This window comes from Pyrus communis, chromosome 10 (genome assembly GCF_963583255.1).
Source record: "Pyrus communis chromosome 10, drPyrComm1.1, whole genome shotgun sequence".
In the NCBI taxonomy this organism is placed as follows: domain Eukaryota; kingdom Viridiplantae; phylum Streptophyta; class Magnoliopsida; order Rosales; family Rosaceae; genus Pyrus; species Pyrus communis.
In genome coordinates, this window is record NC_084812.1 from 12892006 (window position 1) to 12911285 (window position 19280).

Below are 19280 nucleotides of genomic sequence, written 5' to 3' on the forward strand. Positions count from 1 at the left end.
ATGCTGGAATGATGAAGGGGATACACGACAAAGGTGTCAATGGTGCTAAAAATGCATGTGAATGCATGCTGGAATTGCATAAGCAAGCTGGAAATGGGAGTGAATGCCACGGGTTAGGGTGTGGGATGAGTGTTTTGTGGTGCAATGATGAAGGATGCATGAGGAATGGATGCAATGATGAAGGAATAATCTGAAAATGCATGTGAATGCATGCTGGAAATGGGAGTGAATGCCACGGGTTAGGGTTGTTTGTTTGATGATAATGCATGTGATGGGTGGGAACAAAGGGGGAAACATGGCACAAGGGTGCTTGAGTGAATGATTGAATGTGCATGTGGAATTAGAGAATGAGTGGTGTGTAATGATGAAGTGAATGCATGTGGAAATGCAAGGTGGAAAGCTGGAAATGTGAGTGAAGGCCACGGCAAGGGTGAATGGTGCTGTTTTGTGTGTGAATGATTGTTGTTTTGCATGTGACATTGTTTATGGAATGTAAGATGGATAGGGTGAATGATTATGTGTGAATGCATGTGACTTGTGGCTGCAAAGAGAAGGAGAAAAACTGGAATGTGTTGATGTGTATTGCACGGCAAAGGGGGGTGGAGTGAGAAATGATGGCATGAAAGTGAAGGGATTAGTGGTGCATGTGCATGTGTTTTAGGTTGTTGTTGTGATAAGTGATAAATGAATGATATGTTAAGTGATAAATGAATGATATGTGGTGAGTGATAAGTGAATGGAAGTGATAAGTGAATGGTTTGATAAGTGATAAATGAATGATATGTGGTGATGATAAGATAAGTGTATGATATGATAAGTGGTGAATGAAGGAGTGGAATGTTGGAATGTTATGCACGACTAAGGATATAGGAAAGGTTTAAATATCCTAAAACTAAAGGGAACAAGGTTCCAACACTTTGGTCTTCAATTAGGTTTTCAATTTCGTCCAACACTTTGGCTCCAAGCATAAGCTATCCATCCTTAGCCCAAAAGTGCTCCAAAAGTCTCCAAAATGCATCTTTTTGCTCATTTAGCCCTTTCGGCCTACAAACACACGAAAATAGCTTAAAGTACTAAAATAACTAAAGAAACATAACGTAAATGCACGAGAACAAGCCATTTAAGTCGCATGAATATGCTCCTATCATTTAACAGGTATAATAACTGTAGCCGTTGAATCAAATTTCAACGGTCCAGATCCCCGGACTTGATGGATTTTGTGGAAGAGATTCGGAGATGATCCCTTTCCAATTATTGGGACCTAGATTTACAGCCTGTATACCACCTAGGATTCATAACTTTTGGCATCAAGGACTATTCATACTTTCACATTATCATACTACAATCTTTATCAGGGTTAATTAAAAGGGTAATATCAGGGGAGACCAAATTTTTAAAACCAAAATTTGTAAACCAAAAAATGTGTTTGTTTATGATTGGATTATTAATTAAGTGTCGATTAACGTGCTTATTTCTTATTGGTGAATCATCATTTAGTTTGCAAATTTGGTTTTAAAATTTGGTCATCCTTGTTAGAATCAGAGCTATACAACTACACAACCAAGACTAACAAGATTTGAGACAAATATTCTGTAAGGTTTTGAAGAAGAAATCAGAGGGAGAAGAAACACACAGAGCATATCTCTGAAACATCTATCATTGTATTTCCTTACTGAGCAGTGAAGCTCGAAGAGTCATTTAACTGTTAGAAGAGAGAGAGAGAGAGACATATCCTCTATTCAATCTCAACCAACCATTACAACCTATCTTAAGATCAAGACACTTGTCAAATGATAAGCCCTATGAGACTTAATCAACACATCACAGTTTTACACAATAGCTCAGCCTATGAGCTGAGACAACACACATAACAAACTTGTAACATTTACTAATCAGCTCAACAACTTATATACTAACACTCCCCTTTTAGTTGTGAACTGATTTCACCCCAAGAAGATTTCTCAAATAAGTGAACTGCTCCTTTGCCAATGCTTTTGTAAAGATATCTGCTAGTTGCTCTTTAGTAGGACAGTAAATTAAATCAATTACTCCTTGCTGCAATGCTTCCTTTATGAAGTGATATCTTCTGTTTATATGCTTGGTTTTCTGATGAAAGATGGGATTCTTGGTGATGGCTATGGCTGATGTATTGTCACAATTTATTGGTGTTGCAACAGTTTGCATTTCACCAAAATCCTCTAGAACAAATCTCAACCAAGTAGCCTGTGCTGTTGCTTCAGAAGCACTGATATACTCTGCTTCAGCTGTTGATAATGCAACACATTGTTGCTTGACTGAAGACCAAGAGAAAATCCCATTTCCAAATGTAAAGGCATACCCGGACGTGCTTTTCATATCATCCTCTGAGCCACTCCAGTCACTGTCACAGTATCCCATTAAGAGTGTTCCTTCACCTTTCTTGTATTCCAACCCGAAGTCGAGAGTTCCTTGAACATATCTCAATACTCTCTTTGCTGTTCCATAGTGCTTGTTAGTGGGGCAATGCATAAACCGAGCTAAGAGACAGGCAGCATACATTATATCAGGTCTAGTTGCTGTGAGATACAGCAGACTACCTACAATCTGTCTATACTGAGCTTCATCTGCATTTCCACTTCCATCTTCTTTTCTCAGTTTATCACTTAGAACCAAAGGAGTATGTACTGATTTGCAATTCTGTAATCCGAATTTCTTCAGAAGAGATAAGGCATAATTTCTCTGATGAATGAAGATGCACTCCTCAGTTTGGATCACTCCCATTCCAAGAAAGTGATGTAACAGACCAAGATCTGTCATCTCATACTTATGCATCATCTCAGCTTTAAAACCATTCATTAACTCTTAACAGTTTCCAGTGTATATAATGTCATCGACATAGATGGATACTATGATCAAATCTGTGTCTCCCTTGTACTTGGTGTACAGAGTTGCCTCACTGATGCTTTTCTTAAATCCACAGAGCATTAGATATGAATCTATTTCACCATACCAGGCCCTAGGTGCCTGTTTTAGACCATACAAGGCTTTATGTAATCTGTAAACCTTTTCTTCCTCTCCTTGCACCACAAACCCATCTGGCTGTTCAACATATACTTCCTCTTCTAATACTCCATTTAGAAAAGCTGACTTCACATCTAGTTGAAATAACTTCCATTTATTCTTTGCTGCCAGTGCAATCAGAGTTCTAACAGTGTCTAACCTTGCAACAGGTGCAAAAGTCTCATTAAAATCAATCCCAGGCTTTTGTGCATAGCCTTTTGCAACAAGTCTAGCCTTGTTCTTCTGCACTGTTCCATCCAAATTCAGCTTTGTTTTATACATCCATTTTACCCCAATCACCGGCTTATTTGAAGGTCTTCTCACCAACTCCCATGTCTGATTTTTCTCAATCATATTCATTTCATCCTACATTGCCTTTTTCCAAGCTGCATCCTGTGCAGCTTCATCAAATGATTCAGGTTCAACAATACATAAGTGACACCTCTCATAGATCTCACTCAAGTTCCTATACCTCAGTGGAGTATTATCATACTGAGGTGAGATCAGTGAATTACTTGACTCACAAATAGTAGTAACTGAAGGACTTCCAGCTTGAATTTGAGACCCATCAGATTCTTCTTGTGCATGAACATCAGTCAACTCATCAATTCTATCAAACTCTGAAGATTCAGCTGCAGATAAAGGAATACAAACTTCCTTGACTTTGTTTTTCTCCCAGTCCCATCTACCATTCTCATCAAAAATTACATCTCGAGATAACAGCACCTTTTGAGTTAAAGGATTCAGTATCCTATACCCCTTTTCACAAGTGCCATATCCAATGAAAACACCCATGACACTTGTTTCTTCTAATTTGTGTCTTAGATTCCCTGGAATAAGTGAATAACAAACTGAACCAAACACTTTCAAGTGTTTAACCCCAGGTTTTCTACCACTAAATTTCTCAAAAGGTGTAGTATCCTTCACTGCTTTTGTAGGACTCCTGTTTAGCAGATACACAGATGTGTTTACTGCTTCACACCAGAGATTGTATGGGAGTTCTTTCTCAAAGATCATGCACTTTGCCATCTCCACAATTGTCCTGTTTTTCCTTTCTACTACTCCATTTTGCTGTGGAGAGTATGCAATTGTGAGCTGTCTTTCTATCCCCAAGTCTTCACAGAATTTTCCAAACTCGTTTGAGTTGAACTCTCCTCCTCTATCTGTTCTTAACTTCTTAACATGGTATCCACTTTGAAGCTCAACCATGGCTTTAAATTTCTTAAACACATAGAAAACCTCAGATTTGTTTCTCAAGAAATATACCCAGCACATTCTTGAATAGTCATCTATAAATGTAATGAAGTATCGATTGCCACTCAAACTTGATGTTTGCATGGGACCACACACATCTGAGTGTATTAGCTCAAGTGGTTTCTTTGCTCTCCACATTGATTCTTTGGGAAATGGTTCCCTGTGATTTTTCCCCAGTGCACAGCTTTGACACACAGATTCACTGTCTTGAATTTCAGGCAGCCCCAAAACCATCTCTTGACTCTGTAACAGTTTGAGACTTCTGAAATTTAGATGCCCAAACCTCTTGTGCCAAATTCTAACACACTCATGCACATTTGTCCTCAATGCAAGCTCCTTGTTTGTGTTGAGAATCAAAGGAAAACATCTATTTCCTTTCTGCTTCACACTAACTACCAGATTTTGTAAGTATCTATCATCAAACACATCCACCTTATAATCTCCAAATAACAGAAAATAACCGTGCTCAGTCATTTGTCCCACACTTAACAAGTTTTCTGCAAGACCAGGTACTAACATAACTTCTTTTATATATCTTCGACCCTTTACAGTTTCAATGATCAGTGTCCCTTTCCCTTCAACTTCAACCAAAACTCCAGTGCCAACTTGGACTTTGGCTTTCACTTTCCTGTCTAAATCAACAAGTAGATCTTCTCTGGATGTCATATGATTACTACATCCACCATCTATATACCATTCATCACTTATCTTCCTCACTTCTCCAGAATGATTTGCATAAAACAAATTTCCAGTTTCTTCAACCTGATTAGCAAAGTTCACATGCTGCACAGCCTTGTTCATATTACAATACCTTGCAATATGCCCAATTTTGTTGCACTTGTGACACTTAACTTTGTTTTTAAGCCAACATTCTCCATAATGAAGTTTATCACAGAACTTACACTTATCCCCAGTGTTGTTTGCCTCATTTTTCACAGTGAATCCACCCTTATTACTCCAATCACCCTTGTTACTCCATTGTTTCTCTTTTGGCTTAAAATTCTTGTGATATTTGTTACTGTTTGGCTGACCAGTGAACCTATTAGACTTCGGAACAAATTTCAAACTAGCAAATGCTTTCTCCATACTACTCTCTCCATGTCTATCCAACCTTTGTTCATACCCCTTCAAAATAGCTACAACATCCTGTGCATCTATGGTGTCTAAATCCTTAGTATTCTCTATCACAGCTGCAATACTATCATAGGACTTAGGTAAACTAATTAACAATTTCTGAACAATTCTTTGATTACTCAGATCCTCACCATAGCTCTTCATTTGATTAATCAGATCAAACAATTTAGCAATATACACAGAAAGAGATTCACTATCATTCATGCGAGTGTATTCAAAATCTCGCCTAAGACCTTGGAGTTTCACGGATCTTACTTGTTTATCACCAACGAACTCTTGTTTCAGAATGTCCCACGCAGCCTTCGCACTTTCCTGAGTTGCGATCCTCGGGAAAATTTGATCCGAAACTGCACCTTGAATAATACCCAGTGCTCTAGCATCCTTAACGACATTCTCACGCAGCAGCTTCCTCTCCGCCTCTGTGAGTTCCTCGTCCTTCATCGGAGCTCTGTACCCACTCTCCACCATATTCCACAGCTCATACGAGCGAAAGATGGTCTTCATTTTGATTTGCCAGAAATCAAAATTCTCGCCATTGAAAACTGGAGCCCGAAGGTCTCCTCCTCCAGATCCAGCCATACTAGACACTCAAATCACTGCAATAAGCTTTTGCTGTGAATCCGAGCTCACCCACTCGTAGAAACAACGCCCAGAAGTTTTAGATCGAACTCGGCTCTGAGGCCATGTTAGAATCAGAGCTATACAACTACACAACCAAGACTAACAAGATTTGAGACAAATATTCTGTAAGGTTTTGAAGAAGAAATCAGAGGGAGAAGAAACACACAGAGCATATCTCTGAAACATCTATCATTGTATTTCCTTACTGAGCAGTGAAGCTCGAAGAGTCATTTAACTTTTAGAAGAGAGAGAGAGAGACATATCCTCTATTCAATCTCAACCAACCATTACAACCTATCTTAAGATCAAGACACTTGTCAAATGATAAGCCCTATGAGACTTAATCAACACATCACAGTTTTACACAATAGCTCAGCCTATGAGCTGAGACAACACACATAACAAACTTGTAACATTTACTAATCAGCTCAACAACTTATATACTAACAATCCTAACATATCCTAAATTAAATAAGATGCATAATCACGATTAGGGAGTGTGAACTGTGAACAGCAGTTGCTCAATATTTATGCTGAATAGATTAGTACTGAGTAAACACTGTGAGCTTGAGTTCTGCTTAGGCTAGCTGTTCATGACTTGGTCAATTTTGTTTAATTTTGCTATTAGTGCGGTCTGCTTTTATGCCCTTTTGACTTGCGGTAGAAAGGACAAACCTGAGTTTCCCTCTATCCGTCTCCACAAATTTAATCTTGTCGTTCATTCTTTTGACATCCTCTCTGCACAAACTAATGTCCTTGCATAAGAGACATTCGCTCAATATGCTTCATGATTCATATCTATATAAAAAAAAAATATTAGAGCTACATTTCTAATTAAAAACTAACTCACAAGAACAAAGTTATAATAAAGATCACTTAGATGCAAATGCTTCTCCAATATTGTAAAGAAATTTGGTTAGATGGGCACACTTGATTCCACTGCATTCTAGTCTCTCAAGAAACAACTGACACTCACAATATAAAGATGTAGTATTGTAGAATCCTAGTGACTTCGAGGTAGGAATGCAGCTGCATCCAACAAATTATATATAGGACATGAAAGTACCATTTCTGTCTCGATAGACTGAAAATCGTCCAATGTATTAGGGTAAAAAAAAAAAAATGAAATTTAGATGTCAAGATTTCTGAAATTATTATGTACGGACTTGGAAAATTTTAATACGTACAAATGGAAGTTCTACGCTATACCTTTAGTGTTAATAAAACTTAAACTTAAGACTTTTCAACAAAAGAATAAGTTATCGTGAGTAATATTCTTCCTCCTATTTGAGGTCTCAAGTTCAAATTTCTTTCTTATAGTGATAAAAAAAAAATTTTAAAAAAACTTACTATGATAGTGTTGAGAGTGAATCCCGTATCGAGAAAAGAGAGGACCTTGCATGTGCTTATAAAAAGTTGCCCTACTGCCTATACTGCAAATATATTTTATGATTAAACATCAACTTTCTTCATGGTATCAAAGCAGGTTGTCCCATAGCTGAAACCTAGTAGTCAAACGTGTTTCACATCACCCCGTTTGTGTTTTTCATTTGTTAGGCTTTAAAATTTCACCACACGTGATGGGGAGAGTTGAGAGTGAATCCCAAATCGGGAAAAGAATGGACTTTGCATGTGCTTATAAGTAGTATTGGCAATTGCTTTTATGATGGAACCTCAACTTTCTTCAGAGAACTCGGAATTAGAAAAACCATAAAATTAACTATATCTACAAGTAATCCCTAATCATGTTCTATTCTATTAAAAGGAAAGTGTATGATTTAACAAATAGGGCTACGACTTATGTATAATACATGTACACATATGATTCACAATAGTTGAGGACAATTAACAAAGGAACAATATTATTCCATTCTCAGCCAAATAAATAATCATTATATATATTTAGTGGATACAGAAATATCTCTTTTATTCCTATTAGGAGTTGATTACCTATTAAGAGTTATAATCCTAAAAGGGTAAGGATTTTAGTATAGATAAAGGCACAATGAAGGTGATACAACACACCTCACAATTAAATCTCTATCTTCTCTCTTGCTACCGCCGGCCCCCTCCTTCTCTTTTCCCTTAGAATAGCCCTGTCAAATACGCCTAGAACAATATATATATATATATATATATATTTAGTCGGAAATACACATAAGATGGACAAGACAATGTGTTTTTACAGCTCTTGTCGCCATTGAAGACATGAAGAAAAGTATAAAGGAAAGCAGCCACATTGTGATTCCCTGCATGCTAGAGCCGAGCCAGTTATGGCCAAAACGTCAAAGCACTAACTTTATTGTCATGGAGGGTTCGGAGGTACTTTCTGCCACATGGAATTCAACCCATGTGATTGGAATGAAGAGAAGTACTAGTAGTCTAGTACTTTTTTACCATGTAAAAATTGTAACTAAGAAATAAATCATAAAGTTGCTCAAACGGCACCTGCAGATCAGAATAGTCAATAGAATGTGTATGGTATCCCAACTGAACTCACTGCATGCAGGTGCGCAAGACCACTTAGTTCTATGTTCAAGACTTCAAGTTCCTACGTTAATTAAACTCAACAATCAACACCGTCCACAAGTAATTCAAATTTGAACTGGGAAAGAAATTGAAGCTTATAATCCATAAATCAAAAAATTGAGAAATAGATTGTCGGTCCCCTTGTAATTTATTGGCTTAGTGGTACAGTTAAAGTTCATGCAGGTATTGGGTTCCACTAGCACCCAGTTGAATTACCAAAAAACAATTACGAAAGACAGAAGTATGACTGAAAAGGAAAGAAATCCTACTGAATTCAGACACCAAATTAATTTACAACCCTCAACCCCAATTACCATGCATGTACATTGGTGTTATTTGAGGCCCAATTAGGTCGACTCTGCAAAAACAGTATGAAGACCTGGTGGTACTGTGACTGCTTGTGGACAGCTGGTTTCATAGCCTGCAACCATTTGAGTACTATAAACCAGGGAATTTATGTCTCCCCAACTAATTTCACTCTCTGCAGAAGCAGTACTAGTCCCTGCAGTGCTACCATTGTTCAACGTCTCCGTGGTGGCTTGATAATAAAAACCACCCAATTGCTGATGTTGGTGAGCAAAATTGTTGTCGTAAACCTCCAGTTCAGTTAGCTGGTGAAGATGATCAAACTGTAGGTTGTTGTTCTGATCGTTGAGCCCGTGAAACATGGTTGGACTACTTGAACCCCCAGTACCGTTACTAGCATCACAGTGTGTGCTTGGAAATTGAGAATAGTTATTGCTGTTGGCTGCTGAAGTACAATTGAGTAGATTAATGGAGCTCTGATAAAATTGTTGATCTGAGGATGAGGTTGACAAAATATCGATAGGGTACTGAAAACATGTATTGCTAGTGTCAGCATCATGGGAAAATCTTCCTCCAAGATTGATGAGCATATTCTTAATTGAAGCCTGACCCTTGATGAGTTGAGGGTTATGTGTTTGATAATTAGCCACTGGGACTACTGGTAGCTCTGGCAAGTCATAAGGGTTTTGGTTGTCAAACCCAGCAGGGATATTAATAAAATTTGCAATATTTTCTGATCTTTTGTTCATCTCTTGCTTAAAGCTGGCGGTGCTGCGACTTTGCTGAACCTGTTGTTGTTTGCGCTGCCTGCCCAAAAGCTTTTTCTTCAGCCTTGTGTTCCAGTAGTTCTTAATATCGTTGTCCGTTCGCCCTGGTAACTGGGCTGCAATGATAGACCACCTATCCAAAAAGAAAACAAAAAGTCCTACTTAAATTCCATAACATGATTAACTACCAATTTAAAAGAGCATGATAAAGAAAATTAAGAGAGAGATATATGATATGTATGGCCTTGAAATTGTTTAATATATATACCTGCTTCCAATACTCATGTAGAGGCTGCAGATGATGTTATCTTCTTCCTCTGAGAACCCGCCGTGCTTGATATTAGGCCGGAGATAATTCAACCATCTAAGTCGACAGCTTTTGCCGCACCTTCTTAAGCCTGTTGATCATGGGAAATAGTACAATAATATTAGATTAAAAAAATATAGGTTAGATCATGATCAATAATTTTGTTAATAACTGGGGTGAGGAGAATTTGAAGTGATTAGCTCCTGACCTATCTTCTGGGGCAGGGCAATCCAGTTGCCGCCGCTGCCGTGCTTCTCCATGTAAGCCTTGAGGGTGGCATCTTCTTCTGGTGACCAAGGGCCTTTCTTGACGTTGGCTTTGTCACAGCAAGGAGCTCTCCCCATGGCTTTTACTTTAACTTGGGTTTTTTTCTGATTGTGTGGGTTATGTTGTGATGAGGCTGGTTTCACTATATATATGTGTGTGTGTATCAGCTAGCTCCCCTTTATGATCACCACTTGATGAAAATTTGATAAAGTTTATGATAATGTTAATAAAATATATCAGAGAGAGAGTATAATGGCTGGAGAGCTGGGGAGAGGGCTGAGAACATGGAAAGGGACACAGAAATTCGGAAAGGTGAATTGAAAAAGAGGATGAGCCTTTATTTATAGAATATTAGAGAAATTGGAAATGCCAGAACAGGAGACCAGGGTTTTATCTCATTGTCTTTCTTACTTCAGAATCTCTCTCTCCCTCTCTCAAGAAATAAATGACGCAACTAGAAGCTTTAAAGAGTTGAAGCAAACAAAGCAAACATCAGCTTGGTTTGAACTCTTCCACTAGTTTATGACCGTGAATGATTCCTCAAGCCTTTAATAAGAACGGTTCATCCATGCAGCCGTTGTCATGATCTTGACATAAGGGACTAGTCATTTCTTGATAATCTAACTTAAAAATAGGATATATCAATTGTGTCACACACTTATTTGATAACATGTGAAATAAGAAAACTACATATATGACGGTTCCAATACATGTTAAAAAAATAATCCCTAGTTAGGATCATTTTTAAGCATGAGTTAAGGTATTTTTTGTATATATAAATTTGTGTTTTAAAGATAAAAAGGGTTTACCCATGTAAGCATGGTTTAAATATATATGGTTAAATGACCATTAATTTCAAGTCTTAATCTTCTTTATATCTTTTTCTTTTCTTTTCATTTCTCTGGTTTTGGAGTCGTCGGGGTTGGTTTTCGACGAAAATACCAAGAGGGTCATGAGGTATTAATTAGGGGCAATTTCTTGTGAAGGAACACACCACAATGTCAGACCTCCATAGTGGATGAAGCAATAACAGTCCCTATATACTTTTCTAAAAGAAAATTTAGTCCTCCATCTAAAATGGGAACCAACAACTAAAATATATTTTATTTACTTGACAAGGGCAAACCCATTATCAATTATTATGTATTCGGTTCACCTGATAACATAGAAGGTAAATAAAAGGGACGAGTATTGTAATATGATCGAGCGGAAGTTTCATGACATTCTCAATTGGAGTACTGGAGTACCAGTGGCGGCATTTTTTTTTTTTTTTTTTAATAAAAAAAAAAAACGATAGAGAGAGATTTTATTAAACATCACAAACAAATATAAGAGTGTTATTGGGTACATTACTCTGATGACCAATAAAATGATCTGGAAAGGATTTTCACAGATAAACAAGAGTAAACCCCTAAATGGCAACAACAAGCACAAACGCACAATTGCCATCAATATTGATCTATCACAGTAAACGATAAACACAACAAAGTTATACTGGCAACCACATCAGTCATCGCGGAATAATAAGGCCACATAAACTCATCACAATAAAGCAAGACGACATCAAATCTTGTTGACAGACAAGACCACATAACTCATCACTCAAAGACGAAGACAAACCTAGCGATCATAACATCATGACCACAATGATCGCTAGGTAATACAAAACATAACTACACTACCCTGAGAAAGGAATCACTGATGAGCTCATCTCAATGGACGACAAGAACACTCATGCCAAGGCCACCTGCAATTGCACTGCTTTAGTGAGATTCCGACTTTCACATGTCAAGCACCCTAAGATCTGACACAATAGTCAAATCTGATGGCAGCAAAGCCGCCAAATCCGATGGCACCATGTGGTGGAGCTGCCAGATCATAAAAATGCACAAGGTAGCAAAGCCACAAAAATGGAACGCACGAAGCACCAGAGCCGCCTGATCTTAGCGCATTAGTCGGTGCATCCACAAAATGAGTTGAGGATAGTGTCACCACTACCGAAAATGAGCTGACGATGGTAGATCCGACCTATCTGCAGCCACAAATCCAACCCAGACCATGAAATGGAGAGCCAACTCAAAGAACCTTGAGAGAGCATGACCTGAATCTAGGTATGAGACTGAAATCCATGAAAAAAACCACCACAAAATGGTGGGAGAGAAATACGTGAGGAAGAGAGAAGGTACGTGCAGGCCGAGAAAAGGTGGGTGGTGTGAAGTCAGAGGGCAGAATCGGGAATGGGAAAGGAGGGGAGAGAAGGTTGGGATGCGGAGAAGGGTACGAGAGAAAGGGAGAAAAGGCTAGGAGGAGAAAGGGAGAAGTTGTCACCGGTCCTTAGCCATAGCTAGAGGCTGACGTCTATGGAGGTAGCAGGCTAGGGTAGAACAAGTGGAGAATTCTTTTCTTGCCTAGAATTATATATGGACACTCATTTCTAACTTTTACATCTTGTATATAATGTTTTCTTGTTATACTTACACGTTATACTTACACGTTACCAACATATATATAAATGCTTATGATTCTAGATCGTAAGTCCGTAAGTATGGACAACGCATGTATGAAAAACAATGTGTGAACGGTAATTTAAATTTACATTCTCAAATTTGACAAGAAGATATTTTTCAAACTATTTAGCTAGTCACATAATGCATATTTGTGACACGTACATATTATTGCATCAATTATTGTAACTACATGTTAAAAAATAGATCAACTGAAACGTGTTAGTGTTGTAAAAAAATGTGATAAATCTTTTCTCATAAACTTTGAAGTATTAAGAGGTTAAGAAATGAATATGTATTATACTCTAATCATTTTCGCATTATGTAATATATATTTTGAAAGATCGAGAAGTCAAGAGGTGCCAACAAGTATTACTATTGTGTGGAATATAATGGGAGGTTTTTCGTTATGGTAGGTGAACGAATCACTAGAAGAACCATGAGATTAAATCAGAAACTGTGATGTGAAGGTGAGATATGACCAAGGGATTATATATCTGTCGTGGGACAACATTGCTTTCAAAGATTTCAAGAACTTCTCGCACACACCACATATAACAAATTTGGCACCAATAATGGGTAGCTTTTTATAGATAACAAAACAAGATATAACAAGGGTTTGATTAATTAATTAATTAAACACCATGGACCATTGTAATTTATAAAGCGACCAATTACGCTAATGACACATGCCATTTCTGAACCCAATTGGCAAAAATATATATCAAAGACTTTAAGAGACAAGTGTACTTGTTTATATTAGCAGCCAGTCACACATACAGGAATCCCACTGTCAATTCCATTATATATCACATCTTAGACCTTCTTGCATGTCGTTTATCGGTCTGATTATAATTTTATTGTGGAGTCTTTTTTTTCATACAACAATTAAAGGGATTTGGACCAAGTCATATGATGAATCAAATATAACGATTTAGTTTTGACTCACCAATCATATGAATCGAACTTAAGATCTCTAACTTTTAAATAGAAATGAATACAACAAGATCGTAATATTAAGTTAGAATTCATCATTCTGTAGGCATTGAAATTGAGTTATTTTATCAAATCTCTGGGTTTTTAGTGTCAAGATTTGTTTTCCAGAAACTTGCACCTAAGCTTCTAGATTATCAGTCTTGTGACCATTCTAGATTATCGTTCATATTTTAATTTTCTTTTTGTATCTAGGGTTTGCTTAGACTATATAAACAACTTTTAAGGTTGTATTGACATTTATTCATATTATCATCCATTAAACTTTACATTTTTCACTATTTTCTGGTGGATTCCGGATTGCTAACGCGTTTCAGCTTATGTTCTAGGATTTAACGATGATTGATCCTACCTATCCCATTTCTTGCTGCATCACATTATAGATTTTTTTTTTTAATTATTATCACACTTGATATTCTGTACTAGTTTACACTAAAAGAAGAGGAAATGGCTTGAACTTAAGACTTAGAAAAACTTTAACCACCAAAGCAGTCAATCACATTCATTATTCTTTAGATTATAAGATTATTCTGTAATTTCTGCATGAGAGGCCCAGCTTAATTATTGAAGGGAAAGAACATAGTAAAAACAGAAAATGGATGCCAAGGAAGAAAATATTGGCTGACTTGACTCAGTATGAAAGGGTAAAAGTCAAAGGTAGGCTTATACAAAATGGTTGTTGATATGCTTAGATTTGCCTTGATTTTCTTTTTTATTGTGCTTTGTTGTCGCATGTACATGTGACGTCAACAAGTACACGAAAGTTTTTGAAAGAAAAATAAAAGTATATAAAGTTTAAATAATGAAAGAAAAGGGTACCTATAGTAGTAAAGTATGGTTGAAGGAAGGTAATATTTTTAATTAAAATGAAGGAAACGGTCTTCTTGGTAGGCCAAGTAAACTGACCCTCTCTCTCCCTCTTTCTCTCTCATGGTTTTTTCTTATTTAATCTTTTGATATCTTCTTTTTTCTGTGTGTGATCGTAGATCTACTTAGTGTGAAAGGGTTATTTTGAGAGGGTTCAAAGCGCAATACAGCTCAAGGCCACTTCTTTCTCGAGGCATTTTTCTAACCAAACCAATGGAATACAGCACAAGTACATTTGACAAATGGAGACAAAACTGTTCTTCATTTGTCATGTGTGAGCTAACTTTTATGAATTGCTGCAATTTAATCAACTTATTAGTGGCAACCGCGAATGAGTAAGTTTATTTGCCACCAACAATCGAATGGAACTAACCTTTCCCAAAAAAAGTAATAAGGTTAGGATATGCACATATTAGCATGTAAAAGCACGGATAATACTTTGCATCTACTTCATGAATGCACTTTCATGCTAGTTGTGATTAAAACTGTCTATTTTTTCTATACATGTGGATAACTAAATAATCTTAAATTAATTGACTTTTTACAAATATATATATGATATTTGAATGACGGTTAAGAAAATATGCTATTCTAATTGTGACATTATTTTGTATGATTAGATTAATCCATTATTCACTTTGGGTTGGAGAACAAGGAGGTGCACTCATGCAACAATACAAGTATTGTTGGAAAAGAAAAGTAGTAAGCCTTTTTTTCTTATTATTATTTTTGGGATATATAGATTTTTACGAAATTTATAAAGTTATTTGTTTTTGGTTAGTTAAGGAATATTCATAATTTTGTAATTTGTTTACTCGTCTGTTCCGCATACGCACTCTAATTTTCAACTAGAATTGTTTTAAAGACGCCTCGTTTTCTCCTTGGACGACTGAAAGGGATTTTGATCTGTGGTTTAATATTGCTTTGAAATTGTTATTTGTGGCATCATTTTGACATTAACCAAACTTTTGCTTCCAATGCAAGTGAATGCATAGAAGGCTCCCACCATTGGGCTTTGCAGTGAGAGCGAGAATTATATATAGGAGAATGTCAGTTTAGTCTGAGAAGAAATTCTATAGTAAACACGGTTTTTTTTCCTCGTCTAATTTGTTTCTAGAAGTACTGTTATTGAAGTCCACAGAAAAGGATCAAGATCCTCTCCTGAGCTTAGGAGGTTGAGCCTCTTGAGCAAACCCATCGGACCGTTGAAATTTGATCTATCGGCTACAAACAGAGGCTCCTTTAAAAGTTATAATAATTGTAGTCGTTAGATCAAATTTCAACGGTCCGATACGTTTGCTTAGGAGGCTCCTCAGGAGAGGATCATGATCCCACTGAAAATAACATAATTATTTTTTTATATAACTAATGTATATTGTAAAATAGGGAGATTAAATTTGTTAAATAAAATTTGCAAACTAAATGATGTGTCATCTTTAAAAGATGAGCACGTTCATCAACGTTTAAATAATAATCCAATTATTAACTTTCATGTCATTTAATCTACAAAATTTTGTTACTCTATTGTAACGCATGAATAGAAATGGAAAAAGGACAAATATGATGCTGAAGTGTCTATGAAGATATACGAATACCTACAAAATTAACCTGATATCCTCAATTCGACAGTAGGATGAAGAATCTAGAACACTTTGGATTCTGAAGACCGACAGTCTGAGACAACATTGATCGCATCTTGACCCTTAGCTATGCATGGAAAGTTAAACCAAAAAATGGATTTCTAGAAGTTGAACTGTCTACGCAAGGATTTTATCACTTCATTAAAAAAAAAAAGAATACTGATCCGTATTGTCAGAAACAGATTTAAATTTATTTCCCCAAGAAAGTTATTGCCCAATCTTATAATCTAGTGCAAGGTTTCCTCTTATATTGATTTAAGGCTCTTTTACTTTTACATCTTTCACATGTTTCTCACGTGTGACGAATTTTAAAGTCAAATACTTAGAAAACTGAATTGGGCGATGTTGAGTACTTGTGGCCATTAGGCTTCACATGTGGACCAACCTACTCTAATAATATTTATACCCTGAAGAAAGTTAAGATTCCACAAAAAATGCACTTTGCAGTATGAAGAGTAGTCCAACTTACTTATACCTAGCAACCCTCCTCCTATCATGTAAGATTCATTCTCAACATGCCCCTTCACGTGTGGCAAACTTTCAAGCCTAACACGTTGACAACGTAAATCAGGTGACACAAATCACGTGTGCCTGTTGGGCTTCACACATAGAACAACAATTGCTTTGATGTCATAAAGAAAGATAAGGTTTCACCATAAAATCAATTGGCAATATAAGAAATAGCTCAAGAACTTATGAGCACATGCAAGGGTCTCTTCTTTCCCTTATATGGAGTTAATGCCCTCAACAAAATTTTCTTAAGCACGAAAAATATTAATTTACCTAATACATGTGTCTTTTGATTTGTGTTATTTATCTGGAAATCGTATATCAGAAAGCTTGCTTAAAATCTCAAAAATAGTACAAGAAACTTACAGCTTAAATAGTTAAGAACATCTATCTCTGCACTTAAAATTTCAGGCTTGATTTCTCCCTCTCCACTATCGTTTGTATACAAAAAAAATTCAAAATAGTTCCCATGTATCTTGTGAGAATATCGACAGTGTGACACCATTTTTTTTTTCTTTTTGTTGCAGTCTACTTTCTAAATACAAACATGGAAAGTAAAATAAAAATTTTCCAAGAAAAAGAAAAAACTCTTCAATCATAATAAAGAAACTATCCAATAATTTCTGTAATGACGACAACGACAGACAGCGACAGATCTCGAATGCTTTGTGACAAACGGAGAAGTGAAGCATTCCCATGGTTGATTGCAACAAAAAAACTTTCCAAGAAGAAAGCCATTGAAGCTTTCTCTTACGAAAATCATTGATCTGCTCAACTTTGCTTTGCTTTCCATTAAAAAAGGAAGTCAGCAACGCGGTTTCTTCTCGTTCTTTCTGGGAGGGGGAAAAGGAGGTGCAGAGGCATGGAAAAAAATGGATAAGACAAAAATGCAGATAAACTTTACGTATATTTTAGCATTTACTTTTAAACGTCAGTGGTATGATTAGGGTTCTAGCTTTTGCATGTTGTGTTAATATATCGCGGAACGGAGATTGTGTTTAGGTCTGGGGAGGCTAAAATCTTCCACACAGTGGAAACCAGAAAGCAATTTGACAAACGACAAATATAGCAGATTGCTGGAGTTGAAAAGGACATCAGTATTTGTCCAAAAACTCTCCCAAAAGGAACAAATTATGCAGAGGCCATGGTTTTGAGTAATTGAGGTGCTCATCCCCTGCAATGTGAATGATTTATGAACATCCTTTTTCATATGTTTTGCATTTCTTTTTTTATTTTTAATCATTGGATTCAACAAATTAAATGAAAGTTAACGGCCATAATTAAAAGGAGGGGAAAAGAAGTGGAAAAATCACTTTCTAGTAAATATTTGATCTCAACATGCTCATTGTTACTTCTTACACGCCCATTTTAATTTTTGGTTGTTTGATCAAATGAATGAAAAAATATCAACGGTAAAAAATTAATAAGGGTGTGTGAATAACACTATCCAAAATAAAATGAATTTTTCCTTGAATGGTCAATGATCACAAAGAACTCATACACTTGATCTCAACATGCCACATGGTGTTACTATCATGTATAGAATAATTTGCCGTAATCTCTTATCTAACCCTAATTTTATAGATTAAGAACCATCTCATAGTGTAACATCAACATAGCTTATGATGTCAATGACTCGAGGTAGAGCACTCAATGGGCTAGGCCCGCTAGGGTGGGGATTGAAAGGGTAAGTTTCTTTCATGACTAATTGAACAAAATTCGGACATTGCATCTGGTTTTCTTTTTCTTTTTCTTTTTTTTTCAAGTTACGTTATCTCTAGTGAGTTATCAAATCTACTTCCAAACATTGAACATGTCCTAAATTAACCAATGCCAACACAAAGAAAAGAACTAAGATCCAATTTGGAATCACGAAGACAATCATCCAAAACAATGATTTAATGGCGGTCCTTGGTCAAAAGTTTAAGATAAAAAGTTGCAAAAAGCTCGTAGCTCAAGTGATTAGAGCATTTAATTTACATCCAAAATCTTGATTTCGATTCCTCATCTCCAACATCACTAGTTAAAAAAATAAAAAATAAATTTTGGTCACTATTTGAGTTGTGGCTTTATGGTCTTGGCAAAATGCTCATCAGTTTATGGTATACCCATATTGTAGGAAGAAAATCCCTACAAATGTAATCAGACCCAAACAGAAACGATTACATACATACAAATAGCAGTTCAAAAGGAATCATCAGGTCTCAATTTTGTCATATTGCACATGAGGTTGAAATTGTATCAATTTACACATTTTGTCTCGTCAAAATTTTAATCATCAACTAAATTGATGAGTTTATTTTGTCAATGTGATGCAAATGTAGCTTATATATTAGCTCACATAATCAAAGGTCTCAAGCGCACGTCATCAGTTTAATATATTATCAAACAATTAATTAGATCGAAGGCACTAATTGATATAATTTCAACACCTGAAATGCAATATGAGAAAATTGAATCTTCGTGGCCTATTTTGAAAATCACCCGAACTTCCTAAAATTTAGACCACAAATCTTTAGCTCACTAATGTCAACTAGTTTAA

At 36.3% G+C, this 19280-nt stretch overlaps 1 pseudogene; it reads right to left on the reverse strand.

Annotated features, from left to right (window-relative positions):
- Positions 1-8909: 8909 nt before the first annotated feature.
- LOC137747880 (transcription factor RAX3-like) lies at positions 8910-10380 on the reverse strand (annotated as a pseudogene).
- Positions 10381-19280: the final 8900 nt, after the last annotated feature.